This window comes from Emydura macquarii, unplaced genomic scaffold, assembly GCF_026122565.2.
Source record: "Emydura macquarii macquarii isolate MOO-44397 ecotype Brisbane River unplaced genomic scaffold, CSIRO-AGI_Emac_v2 contig_2481, whole genome shotgun sequence".
Lineage (NCBI taxonomy): Eukaryota > Metazoa > Chordata > Testudines > Chelidae > Emydura > Emydura macquarii.
This window is the reverse complement of record NW_027132618.1, coordinates 2,912,501-2,934,872: the sequence shown is the minus strand read 5'-3', so window position 1 is coordinate 2,934,872 and position 22,372 is coordinate 2,912,501. Positions and strand designations below refer to the sequence as shown.

The window sequence follows — 22,372 nt, the reverse complement described above, 5'->3', positions numbered from 1 at the left end:
ATGGGAGGGGAAAGGTGCTGAGTGGTTTCTGGGGGGCAGCCGCCAAAGCATTCCAGAACCAGGGTGGCTCTGCATTGGTGAGCAGGGACTGCAACTTCCCCACTGCAGTGATGCCTCCATGTGCCCCCCACTGCTCTGCACTTTCTGCCCTTCTCAGTGACTTTATTCATGCATTGGTGCTGGCAGCCATCTCCATGGACAGGGACCTGCTGGGGCATCCACCATCGCTGGCCACAGAGGAGGAGGAGTAGGTCTCTTCCTGCTTTGCTCCTGTTAGTACCTGTTAGAAAATCCTTAATCCTGTTAGTCCTTTATTTTCTGTATATTTGATTTATATATTAACTATTCTTTAAAATCTTTATGACATTAACAAAGAGTATGCTGAATTCTAAGGCCCGGAACTCTTGATCTTGACCGATAAGTAACCCTATTCAGGAATTCTATGTGTTAGACAGTATTTAACAATTTTGAGTACCTCTATGTCTATAGAACTCCAGATAGTCTGGGAAACCATTCCCGTAATCTATATATTATCCCTTATCAGTTCCCCAGGCTTATATATACTTACACATATATAATATGCTTACATAAGCATATATAAACCTGGGAAACTGATAAGGGATAATTGTTACAGCAGATAGGAAAGAATAATTATGGGGGAAGAAAGATCCACTGAAATATATTATCTTTTTAGTCCTCTCAGCTGTAAATAATTATACCTTCATACATAAATCAGGTAAACTGAGAATGTATAGAAATGACATTGAACCATGTTTCGTTCGGTAAATTAGGTTTTCTTTGTTTGGAAACCCTATATAATGACACTGGTATGGGAACTTACTTGGGGGAATTAAATCTGCTGCGTCCCTACAGATTCAGTGAAGGAGGAACACAGATCCAGCTCTCGGTCTGACAGCAAAGCTTGGTAATATATCTATTCTTTCTGTATAATGCTGTACTAATCTCTGATTGAAAATCTTTGATGAAATAATTCCAGTTGATCCTGTTATTTGACAATCTCGAGTCGTAATTAACTCAGCCACGCAACATCTGAAACCCAGGCCTGCCAGTCCAAGAACATGATATGAAGCACTGGAGGAGGGGGAGATGCCCTCCACACACCTAAATGACACCCCTCATCTCACTTACACTGTTGTAATTACATTGGTTTCAGTTACTCCTGAATTACACTGGTATTAGTCAGAGCAGAGTCAGGCCCTTTAGCATTCTAATTTCCTGACTTTTCAAATTGCTTTTTGTAACATTCATTCTAATTTATGTCAAATGTTAACATAGTTTTTTGTATTTCATTTTCTTAGTTTTTCTTTTTAAGAGCAAAAAAAAAAAGAAGTTACCTTGTTTAATAGTTGTCATTTAAGGCTGAGATTGCCAAAGTTGCTTAGGGTAGGATCTTGCCTCTCACTGAATATCAATCAATCAGTAATTTCCTTAGGCACTTTTGAAAATCTCAACCTAAATGGCTCATATAGGCTTTGAAGTTCACCCTCCATGGAGGTGATTGGGGCGGAGGCATGGGCAGAGTTTGCAATTCAGAGGGTTCAGTGAGGTAAGGGGAAAAGGTTACATATCTGCTGCAGTTATTTAGCTGAAGACAGTTTTGTTACTTTGAGTTCTCTGCTACCTTGTTGTGGTTGTCTCTCTTTCTGTTGCTCATGCTCAGTTTTTCCTCCCTTGTATCTTGGCTCTTTCTTCTTCCTATCATCGTATTTCTATCTTTCTTTTCTTTTCCTATTTACACCTCCCTTTTTAATGCCAGTCATCATATACTCCTTTTTTCCCTTTCTCCACTCACCCATATACTCCCAGTTAAATTTTCCTGAATTTACTTTAACCTGCAATTGGAGACATCACCTTGAATAGACTCCGTTGTTCCCAGAATGTTTAATGTCCTCCAAAATACCATATTTGCTGAAGAGTGCAAACTAAAGAAGACTGTCAACAATAAGGTGTAGTTAAGTGAGATCCATTCTCTTTAAGCCGGGCACAACTTGTTCTTTCCAGGAATTATACACCAAAAAAGAAATCATGTCTTCTCATTTTCACCCTGATACTTGCGACCAAATTCTTATGTAACTCTGAAGTGCATTGAGTTACATTGGAGAGAATTTGGCCCCTAGTCTTAATAAATGTCTCCTGATGCCTTACTATGTGATGTCTGAAATCCTGACTATAATCTCCGACTTTCATCTGAGTGCGCCTCATCACTATTGCTTGGATGTCTCAGATCCTCAGGTTACTTTTCTCACTTTTCTGGCCTAAATCAATTCACCTGCTCGAATCTCTTTACCAGCATAAGGTGTGTTTTGTAATTAAGTCCTCATAAAGAATGAGTCTGTCATTTTACTCCTACTGGCAATATGGTTTATCGTATTTTATAAATACATCAATAATCCTTGGGAGGATTATATTATGGTCATGGAGCTGTCATACATTCCATGCAACCATGTCTCTTGCAGCTTCTGAGGACTTGAAAGTGGGGAAAGCTCCAAAGTTTAAATGTTATGGGCCAGATCTTCTCCTGGTGTATGTTGATCAATGAACTGATGATAATTTACACTATCTGAGGATCTGGCCCTACATCTTAGTGCTCTCATATGAGGTTTTTTCTCTGTTCTCTCATTATACGTTTGGCTTCTGTCTGCTTTATAATAGTACTAGTGACATCTTGAAAACCTACAGTGTTTTAATCCATGGAACTAAATTGCCATTCAAACAAATGGTGAAACAATTAAAATATAAACTAGCACAAGACTCTCTCTCACTCTTTTGTGCGCGCGTGCGCGCGCACACACACACACACACACACCAGTCCTGAACCAGGGTGTATCTGAAGCTCAATATGCAACCATTTAGAGTACTCCACACCATTTAAGAGCTGAGAAATTGTAAAGCTATTGAACACTGAATTTTCACAGCACAAAGTTAGCAGAGATGTTTCTGTAACTGATAAACTGAGAAAATTCACAATATTGAATGGTCCTCAAATTCACACGTCTACATGTGTCATAGTTTGCTGTTAATGTACTTTGGGCCATAACATAAAACATGTAAGAATATTGGCTGGGCAGGAAAACCTGTGAAGTTTGTTTTTACCCATGCTGTCTGTGCTGTTTGTTTATCTAGGGGATTTATTCTCTTACGGATGATAACAAAATATTTTATAAAGGGAGAAAGCTGACAATTTGGGTTGTTACATCAGGTGTTTTCTTGAACCAAGTGCAGTGCCCAAAGGATGATCAGAACCTTCACCAGTAGGTAACTAAGCCAACTCCTGTTTACATTTAACATTGATATAGTAGTTATGGTCTGTTTGCAATTTTCAGTTACTTCCAGGTGTAAGCTGAGACAGGAAGGAGAAATCTCATGGGAGAAGAGACGCTTCTTATTCAGCTGGAATATGGACATTTCACAAGAGAGACTGTTTCTAGTCAGATTTCCATCCTAATTTGGCTTGGATAGCTTTAGATAAACTTCATATAGAAACTTTTGGATATTCATTTTAACTATAGCAAGTACTGACACTTTTGTAACACAGGAAGGCACGAGTAGCAACTATTAGAATATGTTCTCATGCACAATAAAATATATTAAAATTCCCCAAACTGTAAAATGTCTGCTAAACTTTTTAATGAAAAAGGAATGCAAATGAAAAAATCTAGAAAATAGATGGATGAGATTATATAGAAATATACACAGCGTTTCATGTAACTTGTCCTCCACCTGAAATATACAAAAATAAGTTTCTAATTCTGGGAAAAAACCAAAATTCCTATGCTGAATGTGTAAATATGATGTCCTAATAATAATTAAAATAGGGAAGACGATAAGGAGTGTCGTGGCAAATAGTCACTGCATGAATGGATGGTTTCCATCTGCAAACATATACAATGTAGGAGAGACTGAAAGATATTCTATGAAAGAGAGAACATGAGACATAAGGAGAAATGAAAGATAAGTGGGAAGATAATTTCATTCTAGTAAGTGTTTGAAGTTATTTGAGATCATCCCACTCCTCCATTCAATCTATGAGTAAATTTCACAAAAGAAGCAATTTCACTCATGTCTGAAAACCAGCCCTGCAAGGTTGATGGTAAAGAATTGTCACCTTCCAGGCAGACTGAGTTGTGCAACATACAATGGCAACAGCAATACATTTCTTTTGAGCTTCAGAAATATTTAGTAAAATTATTTAGTAAAATATATTGTGGAGAGTAAGATACCACAATGCCTCATGCATTCAAGAATTTGCCTTCAGAAAAGATTAATTCATGCACACAGGCTATAATTTATGTTCGGTATTATAGATGATTCCTTCACAGCCCTGATGACCATCACTTCCATTCTGCCCTCCTGAATGTGGATAGTTCTCTTAAATTTGGAACTACTGAATCAAGCATTAAATTGCCACATGCACTCCATCTTAGAGGTAATTATACTAGGTAATATGGGCTCAATTCCTTAGGATGTTGACTGAGTATTCAGACCCTGATCTAACAAAGAACTTAAGTATATGCTTAACTTGAAGCATGTGAGTAGCCACATTGACTTCTTGTCAGAGATAATGCATGTGGGCCCCTGGCTGAGGCAGTGCTCCTACTCCTCATTCCTACAGTGTGTTATAGGTGCAAACCCTATTTACTAAAGCTGGTTGAAAAATGAAATGAAATTTTCCCCCAAAATATTCACAAATATTTCACCATTGTTTTTCATCAGATAATTGTGAAAGTCAAAATTTTGGTGACTAAATTCGGTGTAAATATTAAATCTATCCCAAGGTGTATTTTTACAATATATGGCTATGTAAGAGGTTTGGCTAGAATCAGAACTTGCTCATAATCATTGTAACAATCTCCCACAAATTTTGCAGACCTGGAGAGAAGGCAAGAAACCAAACAAGGGAAAGGCATGAAGGCACTGCTCAAGAACCTTAGAGTTCTAACTAAAAACAAGTTAACTATAAATAGGAAAGTCCATATAAGAGAGAACAAGAGAGTTCATATAAAGTTTTCAGGGAAAGAAGAAAAGCATTAAAAACAAAATTACTCAGCAGTATTTCCAGGAGTGGATGAGAAGAAGAAGGAATTGAATAATTGAATAGCAGGGAATAAGACCTACTATAGAGAAAGCAGGTCCATTAAGAAATGAGGAGGGAGATGAAATTAATACTGACCCAAAAGTCAATGGAATATTGGTATCCTATTTAAAATCTGTCATCAGCAAGAAAAATGGAGATGTTTGGACGATTAAAAAGTCATTCTGAAAGTAGCTCTTGACTAAAAGAGTATCTGGAAAATGTGATCACAAACAATGTATCCAGCCTGTATGATGTACATTATAAGGTGCTAAAGGAATCAGTAAATTAACTTAATGTACCTCATGACAATTGATTTTTAAAAGCTGTAGAAATCAGGATTGGTACCAGAGGTTTGGAGGAAAAGTAATGTGGCATTGATAGTCAAGGAGGAATGATCTCAGCAAATATCATCCCATAACTCTGGTTTGTATCATTGCTAAAAAAATGGCCAAGTATTGGGAGAGAAAATTCACGTTTAGGGTTAGATTCTGCCTTTAAGACACAGCATGTAGGAAAAGGCTAGCATAGAGGTGCAGTGTTCAAGGGGAATCATCAAGATCCCATGTGTATTGTGCAGGTTACTATATCATGCAAAGAATCCAGCATACTTTCCCCAGCGTGGTGTGCATGGGGTACATAGCTATGACTCTGCTCACCCTGGCACCATGCACCCAATGTAGACAGCAATGTGGTAATAATGCCAATCTTCTTTGAGCACAAGGACTGTAATTTTGGGCTACCTTTATGTGAGCCACACAAAGAGGAGGAATTTCCTTAGTCCCTCCCTCTTCATTGCATGGCCACGTTTAGAGGGAACAGCACAATCCTGCCCCTTGAGCATAGCAGATATTTGAGTGATAAACAGCTTGATTTAGAGAGGACAAATGTTGGCTGAGAGTTCTGATTTTTATTTTTATTTTTTGATTTAATGAAAGGAAAGCAAATGCTGTAATATGTTTGGGTTTTTGTCAAGCATTTGGTACAGTGGCTCATCAAACCTTATTCTCCAGATTAGCTTGGATAGGAACATTTTCACATGGATTAAAGACTTGCTGAAGAAAAGAAAAGGTGATTTAGTTCTGTCTTGGTTACACGTTCCCCACAATTTGACACTATGTATTCCCAGGAATAGGCTCAGATTGTGAAAACTCTTTCTCTGGTGCATGCGTGCATAGCACAGACACACACAACTATGAGCACAAGGAGCCTTTCAATCTGCATAGCCAATGCTGAGCACAGGAACTGATCCTTAGGTGTGTCCCTGTGATGCCCTTCATTTGGTACAGAAGATCAAGCAGGAGAAACGTTCATTGCCGTCATCTCTTTGCACTGGGGGAATAGTCTGCATGGTTTCTCTGCACACTGGGAAACTCAGAGTGGAATTAAACAGTTACTCCAGTTTTATACCAGTGCAATTAAATTTGGACCATTACATATCACTTGTGATGAATATGAATCCACTCTAAGGAGAGTTTGCTTCACAATAGCATTCTGAGCCATAATTTTGGAAGTTTATTTATATTGGAGTTTCTTGTGCAAATAAATATTCATGAGGGAAAGCCATAAACTGTCAAGTTATCATGCAGATTATCACAAAGCTGGAACGTACAATGGGAAGAAAAAGTATTTTTTAAAATAACTTTAAAATACAATACTTCATTTTCTGAAATATTCATTTTCAAAAAATAAAAATGGGGCTGGATTAATGGTCTAAGAATCTGAGAATTCAAACTTACTTGAGCAATGAACAAAGGAGTTAAATCTGTTTTCAAATGTCCCTGTTTTCTACAAAGACATAACATTTTGTTTAGGTCATCATTTCAAAAAAGTACTTTTTCCACAGTGATTTCTTTTCCAAAGCCAAAAGAGTTGAAATCTTGCAAGAAGAGGAAAAAGCATTGCATTTTCAGAAAATAAAGCTACACAGGCTCTTATTTTTCTGACCCTGGTAGGACTTATTTGAAACAATAAAGAAACCAAACATATTTCAATTAAAAAAACATTATTAGCCCACAAAGGAGGCAATGAAAGAAGGTTTCACTCTTCTAGACAGTGGCCCAGCATCATCATCAAAGGAAACATCAGTATGATGTACAATGTGCCTTGTTGCTGAGAGAAGAGACCATTGATAAGCATAATGACTAACCTTTTCACTTTAAAAATAACAAATAAATGATCTGGGACAATAAAAGTTGTGCAAATTGAAAAACTTCTTTGTTTTAAAATAATTCCACTTCACTCCTCCCATCTTTTGAAGAACGGTCATCTCTACTGCCTCCCACCTTCTGAGGTCTGTTTCATTTAATGCAGTTGCTTCCGGACCATAGAGTAGTAATCTAAACTGCAGGAATAAACAGTATAACAGCTGAGCTACTAAAAGCCAGTGGGACAAGTACTACCAAGGTATTAGAAAAAATACACAACATGGTATGGGACCAAAAGGAGGTACCAGATGACATGTTAAAGACAATAATTACCTGTCTTGAAGAAAGGAGATCTTGCCGATCCGAGTAATTATAGAGGCATAAACTTATTATCAATACAAGGAAAAATCATGATGAAGGTAATTGTCAACAGATTAAGGCCTGTTTTAGAAGAGGTAGTAGGTGAGGAACAGCGTGGCTTCACACTAGACTGAAGTTGCATTCATCAGATATTCACACTCTGGCAGTTCATAGGAAAAAAAGTAAAAATGGGGATTACACATGTTTGCTACTTCAACTGATTTTACAAAGACATTTGATTCAGTTTGGAGGGAAGCATCATGGAAAGTAGCAAAATCGTATGGAGGTCCAGATGAAATAATTGCAATTATAAAAACTATGTATCAAGACTTCTGCAGTGCAGTAAAAATTGGTGGGAAATTAAGCAATGACTCAAATCAAAGTTTGGTGTAAAGACAATGGGGTGTGGAATCATCATTTCATTCATGTTCTTAAACTTGAAATTAAGAACTCTAGTAGGTTGTTTTTTGTCTGAAATAAAGGCTTCATATAGGCTGGAAGAGTTGGATTCTATGCATTTACGATGAGGTCATCCATCCATTAGTACTAATAGGACTGCCGCTGTGATTTGTCCCCGTCTAAAGCCTGTTGGTGAACAGTCCAAGATGTCAGCAGATGCAGCGTATGGTTATTACTACTTTATCTACCATTTTACGTAGAAAGGGAGTATAGGAGATGGAGCAATATTGGAGGGATTTTCTCCAACAAGATATATGCCAAGCATGTCAGTCCAGTCACTTTGCTTTTATGTGGTATGCGTCCTCCATTCTGGCTTTATCTGCAATGATTATTTAGGGCAGTGGTTCTTAACCTTTCCAAACTACTGTACCCCTGAAGCCTGAGTCCCACCCCCATGGGGCTGAGGCATGTAACTTAGTTTCATGGCGCCCCTGTGGCTCCAGGCAATTGCCTTTCTTGCCACCCCCAATACCAGCTCTGCACTTGCGACCCCTCTAAACCCCCAGGTTGAGAAACACTGATTTAGGGTCTTATTTTGTAAATATTTAGGGCTGCTGTACACAATATTGTACTGGTTTCATTAAAGGTGTGATGTTAAACTGCTTTATTAAAACCAATGCAATTTTTTGTGTGGACTCTGTTATACCAATTTGAACCAAGTTTGTATCAGTCCATCTTGTGCAAGCTAAACTCTAATAAACAGTTTTATACTGATATAAGAGTTTTCACACCCCAAGTTGTACCAGTTTAACTAAATCAGTTGAACATCATATCTTTAGTTAAGCCAGTGTAACTTCTGTGTGTAGACAAGCCCTTTATATTTGGCAGAGTCCCTACTGATGGCTCACAGTACAGTACGAATATAAATATTGTTACAATAGGAATGATATGGAAGATCTGGGACTGACAAGGAATCCAGGCAAACCACAAGGCACATGTGAGAAAAAAAACCAAAGTCCCATTGACTTCGCCTGATAGGAAGAGTTTGCATGATTGTGTGCTGAGACTGTCAACTTTTGGGTTTGGGATCTTGTCCTCAGGCATGTCTCTTAAGTGCCAAGTACACACGAGATACTATTGTTATTTATTTATATGGTCACACATTTGGAAGATGCCATTGATGGAATGAAACGATCAGCATTTCTGAAGCTACATTTCATTCATGCAAAATACCTGACGGTATACATAGTCTACCTAACAGGAAGATGAATTCCATAGCTTTTGAAACTTTGTTTATTGTGAATAAAAAAATGAACTAGATTGTTTTGAAAGTGTCAGCCAATTCCAAATGCAGCAATCACAGGTATATCTAACAGTTGATACCTGTTTGACTACCTAGCTGTCATTGTTTGGATTCTCTCCATAAGAGCCATCATGTTAATTCATCATTTTGGACAGCGATACTTTCAGGACTGACATTGTTACAGTATGATAAAACACTAATTAGCTGTCACTGTAATATTATTCCTAGAAGTGTCAGTTCCCAGAGGTGTCATGTTTAGGAACATCACATTTCACTGGTCACTGTGCCTGTGTGTTGGGGAACTGTGGATTGATGCCTCTGTTCAGAAGGCAGCTGAAGAGGAATATTAAGCCAGTCTGTCTCAGTTATGGAACCATTTGAATTTTCCACAGCACTGGAACCCGAATGCCAATGTGGAGTGACTATACTCTGCCATGATTTCTTTCTTCCTGAAAGTCCTTTAGTTTAATTTAGTTTATGGGCCAGTATCTAATGTCCTTGGCTTTTATCGTTAGTTCAGAATATTCATTATATTATTCCTGTGGTGATTCCTTTCTCGTAATAATCATTCCAGTTTGCCCACATTTCATCTCGGACCCAGGCACCCTATATTTCAACTGAAACAATATTTTTATTACCACTCTATGTAATATCTTGTACAGACAACAACATGCCAAAATATAGTAAAATGTGAAGCAAGGCAGAATCAAATGTCATTCATAATATACTGTCTTTGTCTGTGAACTTCTCGTATCTCACAAGTCAAGCAGGTTCAAGGTGGACAGTACTTGAATGGGAGATCTCCATGGAAAGCATAGGATGTTGCAAGAAGTTGATTAACTTTGAAGTGTTGGCAAACTTCTTTCTGATTCAGAGCATCCACTGTTAAAAACTCTGCTGCTGGATGTTCTAGCTCTCTAATGAGATGTAAAAAATTGTTTCCAACCAGTTGTAGTAATCAAAACTTCCATGGATTTTTTGACAATAGCAGGACTGTTACTCTGGTGTCCTTTCCAAATTTCAATCTGGGCCTCCTGAAGTTTCCCCTGCAGTTTCATTTGGATGTGATCTGCCTCTTCATTTCCTGCCCTGTTACTGTATTTTCTTCAGATGTGGCCGTTTTTCATTCCAGGCATACCCACATTTTAATGGCTGGTGAAGTGATTATTGAGAAAAAGAAAAGCAATGTATGAGCTCTTGTGGTGCATGGCACCATATTAATAGAAGATATTATTACAAGAACACAAAGAAGGTGAAAATGAGTAACATGGACGAGTCATGATCTTTCAAGCTGTGGACCACAAATATTTATTTCTCTAGCAAAGCTGCTATTTATGTCCATTGCCTCCAATGGCAAATTATCTTCAACTATTTTTGATTTTGGCATTTTGATTTTGCCTGCTTTATCTAAGTGTCCAAACTTGCTCTGTATATTGTGCAATATTTCTTTATGTATTCTTACAGTCATTATCTGACATTATTCTTACTGATTGTCAATGCCCTGGTTCAGGAAAACTAAAGAAAAAGGAAATACAGAAACTGCTGTAGGTTACTGAAAGATTCTTGTATCTTAAAAAAACATTCAAATCCAATGCCAAATATTATGGTTCATTTAAAGAGTGTTGCAAAAAGCACATTGTGACTACAACATAGTCTTTCTTTACCAGTATTTCAAGCCCTAATCTCCATGTTGGGAATGTCCTAGGTTGGGATTCAGCTCTCAGTAGGGTGGTAGGAGGATGTTTTTTAGAATACAGGTAATAATCTCTTTCTTTCTTCTTTTCTTCACACCAGCTCAAGTTCCCTTTTTGTATATAAATATAAAGTCTTGCGGAGGCAGTGTCTTGAAGGATTTAGTTTACTGATGGAGGAACAGAACACCAACTCAGCTATGTGGCTAATTTATTTTATTTCAAAATGCTGCTCCATTTTTATAAAGAAAACTTAAAAGAAAATTAAACTCATTTAAAAAACTCATACATTGTTTTTGCAACAAAGCAATTAAGAAAGCCTGCCTATCCGGCATTGCGGGCGACATTCTTAATACAAAAACAAGTCTAAATTACCTTCTGTTGGAAACAAAGTGAGAGCTATCTCTTGTGGCTTAATAAGAAATGGAGGTTTTAGAATTAATACAAAGATTCAGCAACCTCTGTAGTTAGTTGCTAAGAGTTTTGCTGAACACTAGAAGAAAAATATGAAACAATTAAAAAGGACCACATTGCTAACTAAATTAAAATGCTTTACAAGAAATAGACAGAAGCCAAGGAATTTTATCTTTTTCCCACAATATATGCATATGCAAAGGTGTGGTAGGATTTCCTTGCCTTGTTTGAGCATCCAAATACTGAACAAGAGCCCAAGATTGATTCAGTGTTAGTCATTTGTTCCTATGGCAATGGACTGCCAAATATGGGGCCAGTCCTATAAACTTGTCTCATATGAGCAGTCTTTACTTATACTAATAGTTCCTTTGAATCAGTGGGGCTACTCCCATAAGTAGTGTTTTCAGAACTGGGCCCCAGGCCTCAGGAAATAATGCCACATTGTTGGTTAAATGAATTTGTTAAATACATCAATGATATGTTTATGATGATACTAGCCACGAGACAGAGAAGCTTGCACTAAAAGTTTGACTTTTCTTCCTTTGTATATGGGTATTAACATGATCTGACACCTGAACATCTGCCTGAAAGGAAGTCTCCTTCCTCCCACATGTGTCCCCACTCCACTATGGCTAAACCAGGGAACTCTGCTTTCCTGAGGGCCTTTTCAAGACAGACAGGACTTGCTTTCGGGGACTTTCTATGACAATGTAGGTGTAGAAGATGTTAGACAAGTGTTAGGATCTGAGACTGGGCTTGCTTCTACTCAAGTGTCCCTCACATTTTATCTTCCAGCGTCAGGCTATGGCAGAAAGATTGCACTGGGCCTGGACAGAGGACACTGCCAAACTGTGAGCTCCTTTAGTTTTCCACTTCCTTCCTAGGAGCATTTCCATTATCAGTAGTACTAGGTGCTCATATACCATGATGATGGGCATGAAGTAAAGAAATGGTGGATGGATGATGTAAAAGCCATAGATGTTTCCATTGGCTCAGGGCATCGCATCTAAGCCAACTGCAGAAAACCTTGTACACCTTGTCTACCAGAAATCTGCTATGAGATGGCTGATGGAGGTGGACATATTTCATATCCATCAAATTTCCAGTACTGGAGCTAAGTAGCTAGCCAAGTGCCTCAAGTGGTTAATGTTCCTTTTTGAAGGAAACCCTCACAATAGAGCAAGTGGTTCCCATTGGTAAAAGAGAGCCAGCCACTGAGTGAAACAGCTAGGCATCTGCCTCCAGATTTCAGAAATCTCATGCTAGAGCAAGCTGCAAGCAAGCTGTGGGAGATGGTTAGCACATGTTACAGCCTTTTGTTCAGCTCTGTTTGTCAAGAAAACACAGTCCCAAAGAGAAATAGGTTTGACTCCAAAGTGGAGAATAGTGGTGCCCAAATCATGCAGTTCAATGGAAGATGGCCAATTCTATAGAGTCCCTCCTGAGTCTGCTTAATTGCGTGAAGTAAGAAGAAAAGACAGCCTGCTGGGGAAACCCCATCTGCCAAGCAGCTCCAAGTCAGACTGACTTCTTTTGCAAAATGTGCTCAGATATTTGTATTCACAGCCTTTTTTCAAATGGTTGTCTGAGAGTCAAGTGTGTATGGGAGAGGTAATATCTTTTAAAAGACCAACTCCTGCTGGTGAAAGAGACAAGCTTTCAAGCTACGCAGAGCTCTTCTTCAGGTCACAAATGACTACACAGATTTTTGGATAAGAGGCAGTGTCTGTCTCAGTTCTGAATTCTCCTTCAGTTTTTTCAGTTTGCCTTTGACCAGCTGGATGAGTGGAACAAGAGTCCTTGCCCCAAAGAGCTCACAATCTGAGGCCCCGATCCTGCCATGTGGGGAGCATGTGGGTGGAGTCAGAGGCTCAGCCTGGGCTAAACATTCCATCTAGCACATAGCAGGACCAATGCCTAATGTGGGTGCACACAATGGAAACGTAAAAGGAGGGGAAAACTAGGGTTACAAATAATAGGAATATATAGATATGTAGACTACCTATACGAATAATTTTCCAGGAGGAAAGATATGATATATGTCTAAACTAGCCAACTGAACAGCCAAATACCAATCTGACATGTATGCAGTGATAAGAGTTTGTCTTCCTATTAATTCTCAAACCCAGTTGACATACAGAATAGATCAAGTACATGTATACTTGCTTTCCATCTGTAAGGTGGGCTATTGCTAACTCACCTCCCCATGACTGTGGCCCTCATAAATCCAGCTCTGCCTATTGCTAATATCCAGGCCCATTTTACAGATGGTCCAGCAGAGATATGTGTTTGTGCCATGTGTTGGGACTGGGAGTCAGGACACAAGTATATTCTCTTTTCACTGTTTTCCTGCTTGTAAATCAGGAATAACTTCTGTGAAGTCAGGAAAAGCTACCATGGTATAAAATCAGTGAAGTCAGATTTACGAATCTATGAAACATTAAAAAGTTTTCAGTGTACACATTCTATTAGCTTTAGCAATCATGTCCTTTGTTAATAATTATCAGAGCAACTCTGAAGTTCACATAAGTAAAATATTTGAAAGTAAATTGCACACATCCTTGAGAAACATGTATTGGTTTTACCATTCTGATTGAGTAATACGTGTCTCTAATAATTTTGTTCATGGATTAAGAGTGAGGGTAAATGTTTTTTTTTTTTTTTTTTCCTCTCACCAAAGTCTATTGTTAAAATAAAATGGTATAAGTTAATCAATCTTGTGCTAATAGCTTTCATGGCGGCTGCTCTATCTGACTTTGTCTTCCTTTTTTTATTTGTCTATAGAGCAATACAAAAAGAACTGGGTATGATAAGAATAAAATGCAAGAATAAAATTACATTGATCTAATGTAAAATTGCAGTGGGTTTCTTCCAGTACCCTTCCCTTAAAAGAAATATTAAATTCAATCACTAACTCCATAGTTTAGGAATCAGTGGTTGTTAGCAAATTCTCTGAGTGAGTGAGATTTCACCCCTATACAGAGGACCAGCACAAGGCCCATGCACCATTTAAATCCATACATCTTAAATTCAATTTAAGTGAAGTATAATCTGCATGGTGGCCCTCTGCATAGGAGTGAATTTCACCCAGTGTGACTATTAATGTCAAAATAAAACAACTAGGAGATAGGGCTAGATCATGACACGCACAACATGCCTGCACAAGGGAGTTATACCTCTCCTTACATCTCTATGCAGGCTACCCATATCTTATGTCAAGGCATACTGGAAGGAGCAGCGGGGCAGGGACAAAGTCTTGCTGAACGCCACTCCTCTCCCACTTACTAGCCAGCACAACTGAATCAGTGTGGGGTTTCTTGTCACTTCCTGTTAGTACAGGTCAGCTGGAGGTGACTACTTTCACATCACTCTGGTGCAAGGTTAGAAGCAGGGGAGTAATTTTGACTCAAGGTAAATCCTAGCCCCATTAAATCTTACTTTGTTGGGGCCAGAATTTCACCCAGAGTCTCTGAGTCACATTGATTCCCAGGGCTACTCCTGGGTTAGTGCAGTTTACACTCCTCTTGCTTTGGGCTGTGCTTTAAAGTAAAAATAGGACCAAAACTCATGAGTTATAAACTTTTCTAATGAAAGGAACTAAAAAAAAAAAGGCGGGGGGGAGGAACATGGTTATTGGCCTTGGTTATTGATAATGAAGGATAACCATGGCAATGCTATATATAAATTAAGGCTGAGATTAAAGTGAAGAGCACTGCAAAATATGATAAGAATATATTTTTAAGGACTTCTCATTTTAGTGAAAATTAGTTTTGGATCCTCATCAGTGTATTCAGGGAAAAATTACTCTAATGTCTATAGAAGAGAGATAAAAAGGAGATCTGCTGAAAAAGAAATAATGAAGTTACACTCTTAACATTCATTTTGAGGTGCAGAAGATACATTACTCTACATTATGCCTATATTAGACTTAAATAAATTTAATTATGAAAACAAGATTAGAGGAGAGCAATGTAATTTGAAAACAGACAGTACTTATATGAATATTTATAATAAAAAGCTTTCAGAGTGGTAATATGTGACTGTACTTTTGGATAATTAAATATAAAAGTGCCTTAAAATAATGTAAATACACTGATGTAAACCCATAAAATCAAGGTAATTCAAGGCTACCAAACCACTCTTTAACTTATTCTGTTATGCATATTCTTACAGTCCTGTATCATAGACCTCTAATCTTTCAAACTATATGAACAGCTGGTTGTAATCCATAGGCACAGCAGGGTTTGATAAGAATAAAGTGGGAGCCGTAGCTGTGAGTACCTTTATTTCCATGAATGTAAATGTTTTTGCCTTCACCCCACCCCCCATGCAACTGCTCACAGAACATTACTGTCATCCTATATAATGCTGCAACAATGTTACTGTATGCCATTTCTTTCCCTATACATGTGACTTCATGTTCGTTCCGTGAAAAAACTCGCTGAAATCAGCAATGCTAGTATATTCTTCAATTTCATAGGACGCTGCAAAGAAGCAGTGATAATACACAATATGTAGTGCAGTGCAGCAACAGATGTTTTAATTGTATAAAACATACTAGCAGAGACGCCAGGCTGTATGATGCTATGTAATATATTTTACTCATAAAGAATTTTTACTATACCAAGTCCCATCCATCCAATGGAACTTTTTGTAGTTTAAATAATGTGTAGCCCCAGTTGCGTACATATAGATGATCCTATAAGCTGAATACACCTATCATATTCTTCTAAAATGTGTCTCTATACAACATTTGTATTATGCAAAGTCACTTTGACATCAGTGTTGCAAACATTCCATTCATTTCCATTGAGATCATTTCTTATTAAAAATATTTTGCATAAAAACACCCATCCATGGAGCATAATTTATTCCACAATCAGAAGGCTTTAATAGAGTGCTGATAATGCAAACTTGATTTTCAGTAGCAGTTTTAAACAGTCTTTGAAAAAAGAAAGAGAAATATGTAAAGTAGAGTCAGGCAGATTTGTAGAGTGAATTTTAGAAGGGGATATTTTGAATCCATGAAAAATTGCTGCAAATGCATCAGGTATCATTATTTTAAAAGCTGGTGAAAATTGGGGATTTGGAAAATACCATAACAAACCAGGAATCATGAAATTTAAAAATAAATGGAAAAATGTATAGATAGGTAATACAGCTACTGTTCTTTCATGGTATTTTCTCTTGAGAGGCTCCATATTTACCCCACTTCACATTATTTTTTACATAGGTGACAGATCAAAACAAAGTCTGTGGAATGCAAGAGTAAAGAGTGTTCTTGACTCTATTTAATGACGAGGAAGACAAAAGTTCATCTTAGCCCTGTATCTCGTGTAGTCACTTGCTCTCAGTGCAAAGTGAGTTCAAAGCCGGTGTTAAATGCTACCATATCAGATTGATGTTTTCAATTCAATTGCAGGTGTAAATATATTTTAGTACAAATTGCATCCACAAATGGAGGATGTCTTTTGAAAAGTTGGTCCACAATGTCACCTCCCAAGGCAAAATATCTGTGATGTTATATGCAACTAGTTTTTTAAGGATTGTGTTTCTAATATGAGAATGATTATTCTATTGAGATAATGCCATGTTTGGAAGAAGATGATTATGTTAATGAGATGATGTAATGGTATTATGGGAGTGATTATGCTAATGTATGTATTAAACCAGAGCCTTCCCATCATGTACTAGATATGTAGCTACCTTCAGGGAAGTTGGAGGGAGCAGCACAGGTTGCAGGAGAGGGAGTTTGGCAGAAGCACCAGGATGTCAGTCTGTATGCACATGGCTTGTAAATGCAGCATCTCTGTAAACGGTTCTCTTAATGAAGAGCCAATTTAGTTTTAGAAACTTGGAGTCCCCATGTTATTACCAGGCATTTGGTCCAATAAACAAGATGTTTCCACAAGCCTGAGCAAACGGAGTAAGAGCTGAATGCATGTGCATTTAATAAATAAATGTGCTATATCTTTTCTCCAACCAATTTTAATCACTTTCCGCTCACCATTTCTTCTCATCCTTGTGCTCATTTTTCCTCCCCTCCCCCCCCCACTTCGCTATGATCGAAATTTCTCTCTTACATAGAGCTATTAAAATGGTAACTTCCCATTGCTTTCGGTCTCATTCTATTGATCCCATCATAGTTCCGAGACCATGGCGTTGCCAAGAAAAACATGGGCACTGCAGAGCAAGGTTTCCCCCTCTCAGAAGTGCCTGTAGGAGTTTGCCCAAAGTGAGGCAACCTTGCTCTGCTCTGAATTGTGCAGCTGAATAAGGACCTGTCTGTACCAGGAAATTATCTAGAGTAGCTATTACAGAATTAGCTCTGCCATAATTACTATTCCAGAATAGCTCCCAGTATGCACACTCTATCCGGAATAAAAATCACTTTATTTATTCCGGAATAATTAGTGTGATTCCAAAATGGCATAATTATTCTGGAATAAAGTGACTTTTTATCTAGATCAAATGTCCACAGGGGGAGCTGTTGCATAATAGCTTATTCCACAATAGCTATTTGAGTCAATTTCCCTATACAGACAAGCCCTGTCTACATTTCCACTCAAGTTAGGAGTGGATTAGCTAGGATAAAAAAAGAAGTAATTGAGTTGAGAAAGGGAGAGAAATCAAATTGGATGCTGGTCCTGTGTTACACTGTGCTGAGAAAGAGACCAGAGATCAGCTTCTGCCAGCTGACATTGTGCTGTAGTGGGGATTTTTGAGAATACTGAAACTCTAGTCCCACTGATGATTTATGGGAGATAGGAGATTGTGAATCTCAAATTGAACCTGAGGGAGTTAGCTGTTGGGGTGAGAATGCCATGCACATTTATGGCACAATATAAATAGAGTTATTGGTAATAATAGTATAATAGAGAAGAATATGGCACCTACTGCAGCTGCTTTTCTCTCGTTCTCTCTACCCTCTAAACATTCTACTTCTGTGTCACTTAAAAGTGAAGAAAAATACCTTTCACTTTGGCCTAATGATTTGAACAAAACCATAGCAGCACAAAGTTGTTTACCGTTGCCTTTTCATGTAGCTACCAAAGAAGAAGCACTCCTTGTTTTTTTGCTTTTCCAATGAAGCTTTCAGCACTAGTTTAATGGAGTGGGGGGGGGGGGGAAGTTAACCATGGCAGTGATGCTTTGAGGAATAATTTTATGAAGGTGGCTACTGTCCATGTTCTCCTGCGCTATCTGATTCTTTTCTGTGGAAGGTTTCTAACCATCAGAGGGGTGAAGTTCTGGAACAGCCTTCCAAGGGGAACAGTGGGGGCAAAAAGCCTAGCTGGCTTTAAGACTGAGCTTGATAAGTTTATGGAGGGGATGGTATGATGGGACAGCCTAATTTGGCAATTGACTGATCTTTGACTACTAGCGGTAAATATGCCCAATGGCCTGTGATGGGATGTTAGATGGGATGGGTTCTGAGTTATTACAGAGAATTCTTTCCAGCCCCTGTCTGGCTGGTGAGTCTTGCCCACATGCTCAGAGTTTAGCTGATCACCATATTTGGGATCGGGAAGGAATTTTCCCCCAGGGCAGATTGGCAGAGGCCCTGGGGTTGGTTGGTTTCTGCCTTTCTCTGCAGCCTGGGGCACAGGTCACTTGTTCGTGGATTCTCTGTACCTTGGAGTCTTTAAACCATTATTTGAGGATTTCAATAACTGAGTCATAGGTTAGGGGTCTATTGCAGGAGTGGGTGGGTGAGGTTCTGTGTCCTGCGTTGTGCAGGTGGTCAGACTAGATGACCATAATGATCCCTTCTGACCTTGAAGTCTGAGTCTATAAGTTAACTATCAATTGATTAGTCTATGTCTTGCTAATGGAATGTGCTTGTAGGCTCAGCCCCCTTGGAGGAATATCTCACAAGACTTCAAAGTCACAATTTCTTGCCATCTCCCCTTTACTCCATGGTACTGAGTAGTAATCTGGTGCTGCTGTTTACCAGTAACAGATTAATTCCCCACTCCTTGCACACTGACTCAGCTGTGCTTGGTAAAGGCTCCGCACATACTCTGTATTTCCTCACCTGCTCCTCATCCATTTGCTCTGCCCTCCATATCTGACATAGCAGTCCCGACTACACAGGGAAATGAAGGTATTTTATTCTCAATCCCCTGTGTGGTCTGTATAGATAGGCCACAATCTGACCTCTAATGTGTATCAGTTTGGATAATACAGGACTGGATGAAGCCCCTAGATTTCTGCATGAGGGACTTTCCATTCATAGAATTCAGTCACATTGGAAAGGAAGTCACATGCTTCTGTAGAGTATCCCCAAAGCCCACTCCCTATTCCCTCAACTCTGTGGGTGGTCCTCTGTGGTATTCAGGAATCTGTGAGAGGGGGCAGGGTAAGGGGGATGTACATCTTCCACTAAACCTGCAGGGGAGCCACACCAAAGTCCATACACACTAACACTGTATTTATTCTTTTGCAGAGCTCTTCCTTCAAAACGGGGGATAACAGGGACAGGCAGTGGAATTCCTGGCAATGTGGCCTCATTGGAACTGGGAACCACAGCAGGGGACCCTGGCACTGACATAGTTGCATAGGAATGCTGAACAGATGGTCCTGTTTCTCCAACAGATTAATGGGGATCCAAAGGGCTTGGAGGCCATGCCCTGTGCAAGGGGCCAAATTCTGCCATCAACTGAAAAGGTTGGGGGGGAACCTCAGATGCTGAAATTCCTCAGAGTTTCTCCTCCCTCAGACCTCCCTCCTGCAGGTTTTTCAAGGAGGCGGTGATGTGGGCCAGAACTGGTATTCATGCTGACAGCTAATTTGCAGCCTAATGAAATTCAGAACTGAAAAGATAATAAACCTTAAAAAAATGGAGCTGGTAAATGGAAATTTGTTTTAATAGCAGTACTATTGGGCACTATGGCTAAAATAACAATGCTAATTTTAATGAAGATTTGAACATAGATGAGCTCATTTATCTTCTGCAATTATGGTACATTTGTAGGACTAATATTTAAATAGAATTCCAACCATTTAAGATTATATGTATATGTATCTTTCAAGTACATTTACATCAGCATGTTGAAACTAGACCTACTTTAATTAAGTATGAAAATACAGTTCTTAGTTTCTCAATTTTATTTCCAGGAAATCCCAGTTAAGAACACAGCATAATTTAATAGTTTAGGTTTCCAGGGCAGCACATTCTGGGAAAAAGAAATGACTGAATAATTATTAACCTCAAATGTAACCACAAATTTAATTACAAATTAACCACAAATAAGCAAGTGAAAACAACAAAGGTCCCGATTCAGCAAAGCACTGCAATGAAACTATGCACCTGCTTAAAATTAGATATGTGCTTAAGCTCCCTGCTGTGTTGAGGCCATAGTAAGTAAGAAGTAGTAGTACATGGCGGAGCGTGTATTCATCAGACAATAGACTTATACGCTGTGAAAAAATTAATGCATGCCCGGGATACTCTTATGTCAATTAAAAATAACTGAAAAAACCAGTGTGTAAACACTGAGATATAATATATTAAATATGCATCCCCAAAGAAAAGAGTTTGATGTGGGTGCTTTTATTTGCTCTAAAGATTGAATTGGATATATTAAAATAATATGGTACTGCTCTTTTTCTTCCTCTCGTCTCTTCTCCCATGTTCCACCTTTCCCTTCATATGATTAGGACCAGAATGTGTTGGACTGTCCAGAGGAGCAGTAGTAGCAAGACTCCAAAGGAGAAGGTGCGTAGAATTCAACTAAGCAAAACAAAACTGGTGGTTTCTCCTTAGAAGCCCTCTTAGTCATCTATACCTGGGTTTATGGGGCTGAGGTGTCAGTCTGTATGGGACAGAGGATTCTAGGATGGAAATGAAATCCTGCCATCCACACACACATGACACAAGAGGGTGTGGCAGCAAGGACACCAGACCCGATAGAAAATAACACCGGGTAGAGTTGATGGGATGTTGTCTGTGGAGAAAAGTCTGTAAAAGTTATGTTTGCAGGAAGTCAGGCTGTAAGAGAACAGAGGGCTGCAGGGTTTAGTGCAGATGTTTGGCTAGCTCACAGAAGCATCTAAACTTCTGTTTCTTGTTTTAAATGCACTCTAATGGCTCAGTCCTCACCAGCATTGGTGCGGTGCGTGGTGTATCTGAGGAGAGGGGCAAAGGTGATTTTATTTAAGAAGGGATTACTTTTACATTATAATAGAGTTAATGTGTGTGGGGGAAAAAAAGCAGATAAAACAAGTCCAGCAAAATATTGGCACCAGAGTTTCAGGATTCTATCAGAGTGGAAGAATAAAAACAAGACCGAAGAGTAGAAGGCTCGTGTGATGATATTAAAGTTCTTTCTGGCTCAGGAATTTCTAATTGATTGAAGCCTTTAAAAAGTGATATATTGGGACAAGCTGGAATAAAAAATACAAGTTAAGAATTAAGTATCTAAAAGAAAAAAACCTGATTCCAATAGCATATACTGAAATCATGGTAAGCCTGAGTTGTGTAGGAATGCAGCTATGAGAAAGGTGTGAATTGATAATGAGTATGCTTCATTGTGACCTACTTACAAATCATCAAGTGTGCTGTTTAATGTACAGGTTGTGAAATTTTGTATTACAGTGGTAAATCTTGAGCTGTGACTGAATAATCCGAAGGAGAAGAATCTGCTGGAAAAAATGCACCATCATGGGAAAAAAAGGAAAGCGTGAACTTAAGATCGGTTTTGGGAAGTAAAAGTTTGATTTTTGGAAATTGACGTATGGTTGAGATGACTACCTTATTAATATATGTAGGGTGGTGGGTAGCTTAAGTAAGCTACTGATGCACAGAAGTTTAGTAAGATGTCACTATAAGAAAAATTGAAGTAAATCTTCTTACTAGTTTTGGTTATAGCTACAGTAAAATGTTATGCTTCAATAATTCATTTTCAGCCCTAAGAATAACCCCCAAAGACTGACAGCAGTGACAATGGGAAGAATTTTGTGA

At 38.6% G+C, this 22,372-nt stretch overlaps 1 long non-coding RNA gene across 2 annotated transcripts in view; it reads left to right on the top strand.

Moving 5' to 3' along the window:
* The window catches only part of LOC137163194 (uncharacterized), a 30,741-nt gene extending 8,599 nt beyond the window's left edge, over positions 1-22,142 (top strand). For both annotated transcript variants that reach the window (XR_010922649.1, XR_010922650.1), the window contains 3 exons: positions 19,856-20,076; positions 21,070-21,127; positions 22,007-22,142. This is a non-coding gene — a long non-coding RNA (uncharacterized lncRNA). The remainder of the gene's footprint in view (positions 1-19,855; positions 20,077-21,069; positions 21,128-22,006) is intronic.
* The last annotated feature ends 230 nt before the right edge of the window (positions 22,143-22,372 follow it).